An 11,864-nucleotide genomic window follows, 5' to 3' on the forward strand; every position below is an offset into this window, starting at 1 on the left:
AGGAATAGATGTCAACTGAAATCATCTTCCACCTGTTGGCCACTCCCCCCTGTGGTGTAGGATGGAATCTGCAGCTCCAGTCCTCTGGGGGAGGAGGTTGGTGTTTCAGAGGGAATCGGAGGAGGCCAGGGAGCTGGACAGCTGGGCGAGGCCCGGGGGTCAGAGGTCAGGATTCAGGAGACAGTGGCCGTTTCTCAATTCTTAGTCCGCAAGTGCGCACTCGTGGACTTGGAGAGTACACACCTGTTAGTCGGACTTCGAGTCCAGACTTTCGACGAGGCGAGAACGCATCGAAGTTAATGCACAATTGGAACATGCGGACTTGATGACTTCATCGTGTGTCTACAACGCCAATATCTGATAGTTGTCATTCATTCATACATTAAAACATTGATCAAAGAGCAACATAAGATGAGTGTTTATAGCAGCCAGTGATCAAGAAGTATTAGAGGAAGAGAGTAGTTGTGGAACAAGTTTATAAAGCAAGTCGCTGCATTAAATATTGGAAAAAGGTTAAAATGACAATACAGGATGATCTACACAGAAAAATGTGGCAAAACTGCTTGTACCTATTCTGTCTCATAAACGCTGTGTGTAATACAGCGTTACTCTAACTTCTAGCCTACCTGCCCTCCTAAACAGCTTTTCAATTAGTGTTTAACTACTTGGAGCTGATCTCAGAAGAAAAGCAGCTGATCAGACGTTTCTACAAACACAATTATTTCACTTTGTTTTACTGCCTGTCATACCTGTGTGCCTTCTGTCCTCCTTCTGCTTCGGTCTTCACGATGCACTGATTTACATGAGTCTAATATACATTATATAGTTAAACACATCATTATCACTATTCAGTTCTCTCTTCAGTAAATACATCAATGTGTTGCAAAGAGAGATATTAATCATAAACAGATGTCTAACAAAGTCAGGAGTTCAAGGAAAATGTATTAAACTTCAACAGAACCTTCAAGAATAAAAGCAAAAATAAGTGGAAACATCAGGAAGGTTTAAAAAATGACATGTTTTTAAAAGTTCTACAGTTCTTTCTTTTATTTACCAGGAACAACAACAACATGAACAGGTCAATGATAAAGAGGTCATGTGACTCCAGTCTTCAGGGGTTCCTGGGAGAACAGATTCTACAGATTCTGCTCCAGGAAAAATCCCCTGGATGGAGTCAGGAGCTCCGGTCTGGTTCTGCAGGGTTCTGGACCGTCCTCAGTGTTGTGGATCAGCTGATGAACCTCATCTCAGTGATCCACTTCCAGACAGGAGCAGGTGGAGGAACCTGGAGCTTTGCTCTCCTGGTCTTCAGGCATTTCTCCATCCTGCTGGAGTCGCTGATGAAGCCACATCAGAATTCTTCCTCCTGCAGAACCACAGAAACAAATTTTACCTAAACAGAGAGTTTTCCCCTCCATCATACCGAGGGGTGTTGGTGATGCCAAAGGGAGGTTTACTGAGGTCTATATTGACAACCTGGGATGCGATGAGGCCCTGGTCCTGCTCAGATCCACCATGAACCAGCTGGTCCTGTCTCCACCAGCTGGGTTTCTGCTGGGTGGAGGTTCAGACTCAGACCTGCAGCACCAGGAGCCTTTATGACACCAGACTGACAACCTGCTGGAAGGAAGAAAACTTTATGTCAATAACCAGAAACACAAACATGTCCACAGTGAATTTTTACCATAACATCACAATTTATCAGTCACAGGAAGCCTCTCTGGCGTCATTCAAAGTACAGAAACAGGTCTGATACCTTGGATCAGGCCTTCAGATTATACCTCTTATATTTATATCTTGTTTGGTGTCACAGCCAACCCTGCAGACGTCCCAAAGTCTCTGAGGAGGATCAAAAAAAAAAGAATCACACTCTACCAACTCAATATTTGTATGAATAATTCATACCTGCATTAATTGAAGCATGGAAAAACAAACCTCCCTCCATCCACATCTGGCTGCAGATCACCTCTGGACCAGGTTCTGGTTCCTCAGGAGTCCTTTGATTGAAATAGTTCATAGTTTTTTGTCTGAATGCACAACATTCACCAATATAACGAGTAGAAGACATTAGCATCAAGCTACAATCCGGCATGTTTACATGTTTAAGCATGCTCATTAATGTGCACTGTCCCATTCAAATAAACAAATAAAAATTAAATCAAATAAAAAAAAATACTCTGAAACAGATTACACTGGACCAAGACACTGGATTCACACAAAACGATCAATATCTCATGTTTAAGCACAGCGGAGAGTCACAGCCTGCTGCAGCCGACATGCAGCAGCTCAGCACCGGCTCGCCTCGTTAAGCCGTCCGGTCCCCAAATGTCCGAAATCGTTGGAAAAAATTTTCAAATAAGCTTGATGTGGACAGACTGACTCCATATCAACATTCTAAACAGCTATATTCTCGCCTAAAATATCGTTAAAACTACGTTCTCTTAAACAATAACGCTAATATTTCATAGTTCTTTTTACTCACCTCTGTGTGTTTACACCTCGGGCATGTCTTGCGAAACGCATTCTGGGTAATTTCGCTTCTCAAGTCTGCACAAGTCTGGTCCGATGCAGACTCGGTAAAGTGGGCGGAGTTAGTCACATCCTGGTATTTTATGCGGACTTGGTGAGATGCGAACTTTGAATTGGAACAGTACTTGGTCTCGGACTGATGACGTTTCACGAGTCCGTGAGTTCACAAGTACAGAGAAGTACGCGTATTGAGAAACGGCCAGTGACACCAAAGAGGAGAGTGGAGGAGATGAGGAGAGTTACTGACTGAGAAGCAGCAGCAGAGGACAGCAAGCTGTGTGTGTGTGTGTGTGTGTGTGTGTGTGTGTGTGTGTGTGTGTGTGTGTGTGTGTGTGTGTGTGTGTGTGTGTGTGTGTGTGAGCGTGTGTGTATGTGTGTGCGTGTGTGTGTGTGTCATTCATCTTTCAGTCATTCATCTTTCAAATTAATTCAACTTTATTTATATAGCACCAATTACAACACAGTCATTTCTGGGTTCCTTTCTAAAGAAAACCTGACATACCCACATGAGCAAGAAGAGGAGACTGGAAAGAAAAACTCCCTTTTAAAAGGAAGAAACCTGCAGAACCAGGCTCAGAGGAGGAGGCTTTCTGTTATTCCAGTTGGGGTGAGGGGAAAGAAAGAGAGAAAACTCCAGCAGACCAGCACTCTGAGAAGGAAGTGTTCTCCTGGGACAGTATGGGACTAATAGCTGTTTAAGATATGATGGTTCCTGGTTGTTCAGGGCTTTATAGGTTAAGAGGAGGATTTTAAATTCTATTCTAGATTTAACAGGAAGCCAGTGAAGGGAAGCTAATATTGTTCTGATGTGTTCTCTCTGCTGGTTCTCCTCAGAACTCTTGCTGCAGCATTTTGAACCGGTTGAAGACTTTTTATCCAGCTGTTAGCTCCTGATAACAAGGAATTACAGTGGTCTACTCTGGAGGAACAAAGGATGGATTCATTTATCAGCATCGCTTTGAGTCAGCATGTTCCTGATTTTAGAAACGTTAAGCAGGTGAAAGAAGGAGGTCCTGCAGACCTGTTTAATGTGGAGTTGCGGCTGGCACCAATAAGCCAGGGGGAGGGTGCAGCGTTTCCTTCCCCGGTCACGGGGCCTCAAGCTGACACTGACAGTGTCTCCCACCAGACAGGATCGACGTCAATAAGCCAGAAGGAGGGGGCATCAATGTGGCTTTCATAAACAATGGCTAAAGCTAACACCAACCATTAAGCTAACAGGCTGGCTTCGATCAGCTGGGGGAAGAGATAAAATGTGGTCCTGACCAGTAAGTAACGCTAACACAAACCATGTGTCAACAGTCGGGCTTCATACCAACAAGCTGGAAGAAGAGCGCATGAACGGCGCCTCCATCAGCAGCGTGTAAAGCTAACACTAGCCATGTCGCTAAACAGCCATGCTAGTCACTTATTAAGCCACAAGAAAAACGCATGAATGGAGCCTCCACCGACAGCGTCCAAGTTAACACTAGCAGTGTCGCTAAGCTCCAAAACAGGTACTAATAAGCCAGGAAGAGAACGCACAACAGCGCCTCCCTGGTCAGTTTCTAAGCTAACGCCTACCATGTGGCAAACAGCCACGGTGGGGCCCAATAAGCAGGGAAATACCACAACACAGCCTTACAGGCAGTGGTTAAATCTCAGTAAAGTTTCCTGTAATTCATGAACAATGTCCTGCCTTGAACTAGATGTGTTTCACTTTGGGAACAGCAGTGGAGTGTGAGCATCAGAACATTTCATTACTTTGTTCACTGTAGAGTTCTCTAACAGAGGTAAAGCTGGACTTGTTGCCAACACTTCCACTGCCTACACTGATAGATTATCTGATGTTCTCCTCATCACAGTAATCTCCAGGCACTGCCTACACTGATAGATTATCTGATGTTCTCCTCATCACATTAATCTCCAGGCCTGGAATATAGACTGAGAACCCAGTTTTCCCTGGAACAGGATCCTCAGATCCATCAGTATGAACTTGAACAACAGCTTGATATTCTGATTATAACCAGTATTCATCCAAAGCATCAATGTTTTCTGACTCTTAGAACATCTTAAACTTGTCATAAACTCTGTACAAGTAGTTTTCTGTGTGTTTACTGCCTGAAGCCCAGACTGTTCTCTGACCAGACTTTGGACCTGACGGATTACTGTGAAGCTCCATCATAAAACCTGATCAATCTTCAATCCAACCAGTCATAAATGAAACTTATCACACATTTCTCTTCCTCTGACCGTACAGCTCACAAGAAACATTTCCAATTTCCAGTAACAAGGGAGCTGTGGCCTGTGGTCTGGGGTCTGGAGCCCCACCCAGAACCACGGAAGGCACACGATACACTGCAACCTTGTATCTACAGACGGGATTGGTAACGCCCCGCTCTGATCATCAATGATTCTCTGAGACCTCGAGACCTTCGAAAGTTTATTGAAGCTTCAGTACATCATCATGCTCTCCTCTCAAGAGTCTGGATGAGAGTGAGACCCTCTCAGACACACTCGAGATCTTAACACTAGAACTTCCAGGTTTTTCTTGCCTACCTCTACATTCTAGAGCGGGGCCAAATGGCCCCTGATTTTAAATGTGCAGCTCAACGGCCACTGTTGGCCCTTCTTTTCATTTGTAAATGCAGCCGTGTTGGTTCTTGCATACTTCTAAGGGGAAGGGGGAGGCTTGAAATGAAAAGAGCCAGGAGCTACTGAGAGCTTTCCTCTTGAGGATGGCAGAGAAGATTATTTCAAAACACAACAAACTTTTTTAGTCATCACAAATAGTCTAAAAAAAATTTGACGGTTTCTAACATTTTTCCATACGTGTGATTCGGCTTTGAACATGTGTGGTTTGAGTGGTGAGAGTTTGCAGAGCCATTGAAATATTGTACAGATATCCTGTTTTGCAATGAGAGATAATCACCTTCCTTTTTACTTTTGTTGGGACAGAAAAGCATGACCAAAGTTAGTTTTGGTAAACTGCAAGTCTCAGGTTTTTCTCCTCTGCCTATAGAGGAATAATTAATTTACCAACACAGCAGATACATGAACTTGACTGCAGAAAGAGCCTCACTGACCAGTTGTTGTGTTTGGCCTGATCTTGCATTGTCAGCTGGCGATGTTGTGATAAAATAAGTTAAGGTGCTAAATTAACATTTGTGACTGGGAGACATTTTAATGAGCCATACGGATAAAGAAGGGGAAGAAACGGCTCACATTTCAGTGGCCGGTGGCTCAACACGTCTGTTTCTTTCAGTGCATTCTCAAGCAAACTCTGAGTTTTACTTGAATTTACAGATGTTACAGTCCAGATGGACCGGTCCATTCTGGTCAAAATACTGTTGTATCATATATTTATTCAGCAGAATTGTTTAATTTTTAGGCCCATTACCAGGAAGCCCTAAAAATACTGGTATTAAAATATTAGTGCATCCATATCAGACTGATCAATTTCCAAAGGATGCATTTCAGGATAAATTCTGGTCAAAATACTGATGTAATACAATTTTTATTAAGATATGAATAACCCTTTTTTCCTAGGTTTTGCTGTGAACGACATGCTGTGTTGCCACGGCCCACAGACAGAGGACAGGAGGCTTCTTTCTGTGTCTTTGTGCTTTTGCAAATCTGTGGTTTAGAGTTATGTTGCTCATAAATGAAAGATTGTTTTGTACCGTATTAGACCACTCAACTGGTAACTTGACTGTATGCATGTGTGTGTATAGACTGCGCATTGATAAAATATGATGTGCTGCATGCCCCCCCCCCCCCCCCCCCCACACACACACACACACACACACACAAAGGAAAAAAAGGGCTCTTCATACTAAGTAATGATAAACCAACAATGTATATGTCTCATTTTCCCTAAATAATGTGTAATAAAAGAGCAGATAAACACCTGGTTGAGCCAAAATAAAACACATGAAAATATATAAAATGGTAAAACCACTACTGGTATTATGACTCTGTGATAATGTATAAAGAGCTGCGAGTCGATGGTATTCTATAAAACTTGCCCATTTTGTTGTTTTTCTAAAAACGGTTTGTGTCACTGGCAGCACACTGACACACAGGATCGCTTCTCTTCCTACAAACTTTCTGCAGACAGCATGCACAGTAGAGCAGGGAGTGAAGTTTGCCTCCCTCCCCCACACACTCTGGTCAGTCAATCTAACAAAAGAAGTTGCCTTGCAGTGGCTCTGCATGTCCCCATTGTCCTCTGCTGAAGAGCCTTGTTTTCATGACAAAAGCATCTCTTCACACCTTCCTTGGGGCCATTTGGCCCCGCTGGAGAAGAGATGCACCAAAAGGCAAAATGGCCCCACTGCCGAAGTTCTAAGGCTCTAATTTGATGGCGCAACTTGGCGATGATCAGTGGCGGAGGCAGCGCATTCCTATTTTCGACAGGCGCAGAAGAGGGTTTCTGACCGGTCTGCTGCACTTGCGCCGAGATGGGCGTGGCGGCGCACCAGGGGGAGGGCTCGACAGAATCAGCTGGGCGCAGTGAGAGTTTATTGCAGAAGGTGTGAGCAGGCTGGGGAGGAGGATCTGATGATAATTTGTCTGAGAAAACCTCAGAGGCAGGGTTTCAGCTTGTCAGTGTCATGAAAGATACACAAAATCACTCATGAACCACATAATTGTTTTTATTATCTTCTTTAGCACTAGAACATCCAAGACGATCTGACAGACCATTTGGGTTTTTAGAATTCAAATAAATCTGTCAAAACTAATTCCCCTGTCCTCCAATTCTTTGACTTTTCCTAAATATGTGTCTTGTATGTTTTTCTGAAGCAAATAAGGTCCTAACAATGACACACTTAATATTACAAAGCATTTATACATCCAAATGCCAACAGCGGTCTGTGAGACTTATTATTTATTTATTTATTTATTATTATTATTATTATTAGACTGATTAAAAAGACGCACTTCACGGGGCTTTTTTTTTCTTCTGTGATTGATTTGTTTTGGTTCATGCGCGCATTTGAACAGGGGGCTAGCTCTGACAGCAGACAATCAGACAGACGGCCAAAAATATCAAGCAAATCCCAAAAGAAAGATAGTAAAAACAGGCATAAATAAGAGATATAAGGTGGAAGAAGCTTTAGCAATGATACAGGAGGTCAGTGAGGGGGAATGGATGGCGGAGACGTGTCGGACATCAGCGATATTGACTGGAGTGAAGAGGAGGAACGTTCTGAATCAGAGTCAGAACAGTCGCGGTCCAAACAGCGAAACAAATATAATGCTGCTGCCCCAAAAATACCCGACCGACCTCCAGCTGCTGTACAGTCCAGCGTAGAACCTGCAGTGGCGCATGAAGCGCTCACGCTCACCTCCAGGTAGAGAATTACTGTAGGCTGCTGTCAGTTTACAACTAAATAATAATAACATAAAATGGTGTAAAATTATTATTATTATTATTTTTTAAACTAATGTAATAAATCTGAGCACAACAGTGAACACGGTATTGACAGCAGGAGCACTGCAGCGTCTCCAGAGGTGCCAGTTACAGATTCAGGTAAAATATTATATCCTCCATTAAAGTACAGCAAACCATGTATTTTTCGTTTCCAAAAATTAATTTTAGAACGAACATATTTTCTGAATAAATCCCTTTGTCCTGTGGAGCCTGCAGTCCCAGAGTAAAATGAGCAGGGTGAGGACGGGTCGGTGTGGGAAGGTGTCCGTCCTGGTGCACAGCCGGGGAGACTTATTTTACAAATTTTAATATGTTCCTGATTATTATTGACGGTTAATAATACAACTATTTTGTGTGTGTTGGCATGTGTGTGCGTGTGTATCAGGGAAACGAGTGCGCGGAGTGTGAGTGAGAGGTACGCTGCGCAAATGCGCACTGTAAAAAGTTCAATACATTTTAAAACCTGATTTGAGGCATTAATAAAGCAGATATGAGGCAGAAGTTTTGCTGATCCACTTGATTTAATATTTTGTTTCTTTACCTTAATTTCTAATGCATTAGATTACAGAAAAGCAACCTGTTGGTGTGCTCCTGCGCAAAAACACTGCATATGACAGTCTGGCTGACCATAGCGGCCTTTGGAGGGGGGTAAGAATGCTGGCAACACGTGAAGCAGAGCGGAGGACGGAGCAGATAGCAGATGTTGCCACCATTCTCTCATAAATGATTATCCTTCGTCTGGGATGGCCGGAATGCCATGTGTGTGATAGGAATTATAGGGAATCATTTCAGAGGACATCGATCTGATGACAACTGAACCAGCAGTCCTAAGTAGACTCACCCAGCTCCGCTGTGCAGCTGCGCTGAGTGATCGGCGCGCAGACACCTGTAATTCTTTGTGCTTTCCCAAATGTATCTTTAAGAGTTATGATGCACACAAATAAAAACAGATTTTCCCTTTCCCTACAAAGTCTGTATGTAGCCGCTAAATGCAGGGTGTCTGCATTTTTATTTCATTTGTCTGGCTCCCCAAGCTCTACAAGAGATTATTTATTTCAAAATACAGTCATATACATTGTTGCTCCACTATGGTTTAGTATTGAGGCCAGGAAATAAAATGTATTTCATCATGTTAATATAGCAGTGTCCTTCGCTGCAGTGCATTTGAAAAAAGGAGAGGTGTTCATTTGATTGGTCAAATTGCGCTCAGCTGGGTTAAACCCACTTTCTCTCCTCTCTCTTGCGCCACCTGCGCAGGTGGGCGGGATGGAGGCGTGACTGCGCCTGGTTCACGAAATTAGGACAATTTTCTGGACACGCCCCGTTGACTTTATCCGCCGACGGCGCACTTTGCGCTCCGCTGACAGCGGGCGGATTCGGCGGAGTCTACCAAGTTAGGGCCCCTAGTGTTAAACCCTTCATGGTGGGGCTGGGGTCCGAACAAAGCACAGACAAGTCATTCCTACTCTACACTTCTCTGAACAACTCAAGAAGGATTTAACTCATGTCAGCCTTTACTCCATAAAATTCTTCTTCTTTCTGACTTTGCCCCCCTTCCTCCAAACAACTCTCTGCACTGCTACCTCTTGACCTCTGACCTCTGGTGTAAACTCCCATGCTCTGCATCCAACAAAACAGGTCATGTGCAGCTGTGGAACTCTTTCCCTTCATAACCAATAACCAGTAAATAAGAAAACACTTTGATTACAGAGGATTTCATAGAATTTTGCCGCCACAGGGGGTCCATGTGGAGGGATGGGGTCTGGTTCTGCAGGTCTCCTCCTGTCATGTTGTCCTTCAGCTGGACTCTCCTCTGATCTCAGTCTTTCCTCACCTTGTTGGACAGAAAGACAGTCAGCAGCTCTCTGAGAAGCAGCTGTTCTGCTCAGAGCCTCTGGACTGACAGCTCCAACAGTCTGGAGGAAGCTGATCTTCTGGACGGGTCCCTGGTGTCTTTTGAATCCAGTGTTTGTTTGCTTCATGCTGTGAGGATCTGACCTCTGACCTTCTCTCATGACGGGTGTCAGTGACAGAAACATGAGGAGAGCATCTCTTCAAAAACACATGATCTTAGTTTGAGGAGCTGGTGTGTGTCACACACTTCCTGGAATGTGAGGCTGTGATTTCAGATCATAAAGGAGGAGGAGCAGCTGAGCTCAGGTGATCCAGGTCCAAGAGTCCAACCAGGAAACCAGCAAGTCCAGAGTCCAGCTGACAGTCAGAGGAGGAGAACCGCTGAGGGTCTGAACAGCTTCTGTCTTCTAACGTCAAAGTGGGACTGAGTTTTGTCTCCGTGGACGTCAAAAGAAACGCTGTGTGTGACTGTTGGACAGGTTTGTCCTGATTCTGTCTCAGCTGACTGAAGATGAGTGACGTGGACAAAGAGGAGGACAGATCGGAGTCTGTGGACAGGTAAGAGACGAAGCTGCTCCTGCAGAGTCCACCAGCACAATCCACACAAAGAGACATGTTGAGAGGAGAAACACTGAGGGAGAACATGAAGACAACACAGTGAGAGAGAGAGGAACGCTGAGGGAGAACATGAAGACAACACAGTGAGAGAGAGAGGAACGCTGAGGGAGAACATGAAGACAACACAGTGAGCGAGAGAGAAACGCTGAGGGAGAACATGAAGACAACACAGTGAATGCAGAAACCATTGATTGTTAACACACGATTCAGTCTACTTAGATATACAAGTAGGTGTGTGTGTGTGTGTGTGTGTGTGTATTTGTGTGTGTGTCAGAGTTGACTAACATGAAATATTAACAAGAATTACAGTTTATGATCATGATACAGCCTTATCTTTATTCTCTCTCTGTCTCTCTCTCACACACACACACCCACACCCACCCACACACACACACACACACACACACACACACACACACACACACACACACACACACACACACACTCTCTCTCTCTCCCATGTCTCATCAGAGTGTTGTGTTTCCAGCGTCTGGTCATGTTGTTCATTCAGACCTCTGCTGTCAGGCTGGTTCATTTCTTTCTCTCTAACTTTTGTCCTCATGTCAGAGGAAACGCTGTCAGAGAAGTGTGAGCAGCTCTGAATGCAATGGATTCCTCTTCTTTCACCACAGCATGGAGCAGTTCAGTCAGTCAGTGAATGAAGAGCAGCTTATAAAAAGATCTGAGATCATCCTGATAACTCACCAGGCTCAGAACCAGAAACACAAAATCTAACATGAAGCTTTCTGAGTCTGCAGCTCACTGTCCACTCCAGTGTTGTTTTTGGCAGCCTATTTTGATTTAGTTTTAGTCTTAGTCTTTTGGACGAAATGCTCATTAGTTTTAGTCATTTTTACACTTCATAGTTTTAGTCTAGTTTTAGTCGACGAAAACCAAACGGGTTTTAGTCCAGTTTTAGTCATAAAAAAGCCTTAAAAGGAAAAAGACAAAGGAAATTGTAAACTAAACAAACATGATAAAATATACTTAAATGGCACAAAACCAACATAACACATTGATGCCTTTGAATATCAAATAATAAACTGGACTAGTTTGACACTTTGCAAACTCAATGCGGTGCTTATATGAGCTCTGCAGACAGAATGAGAGGACTAATAAGAGGAGTTTTGCTGATACTTTCAAGCTATTTTTATAATGTCCATACTGATGTAAAGGCTGAGATCTTTTATTAAAACTGGTCTGTTATGTTTCTATGTTACCGATTTGAACTGGTAAGAGGAACTGCCTGTTATTCTTTTGGAGGAGCGATAAAACCAATACTAAGATGGTTAATAGGAAAATATTTCAGTTGTTTTAATGGTAGTAAACAAAATGAATTCCTTGGGTAAACTTGATGGTATGAAACACTGTAAACATTGTAAGTATTCCTTGCCTGAATTTTCTCTATACAGATTTTAAACAAAAGTGAAAATACATTTCTTCAAAA

Source organism: Salarias fasciatus, unplaced genomic scaffold (genome assembly GCF_902148845.1).
Source record: "Salarias fasciatus unplaced genomic scaffold, fSalaFa1.1, whole genome shotgun sequence".
In the NCBI taxonomy this organism is placed as follows: Eukaryota; Metazoa; Chordata; class Actinopteri; order Blenniiformes; family Blenniidae; genus Salarias; species Salarias fasciatus.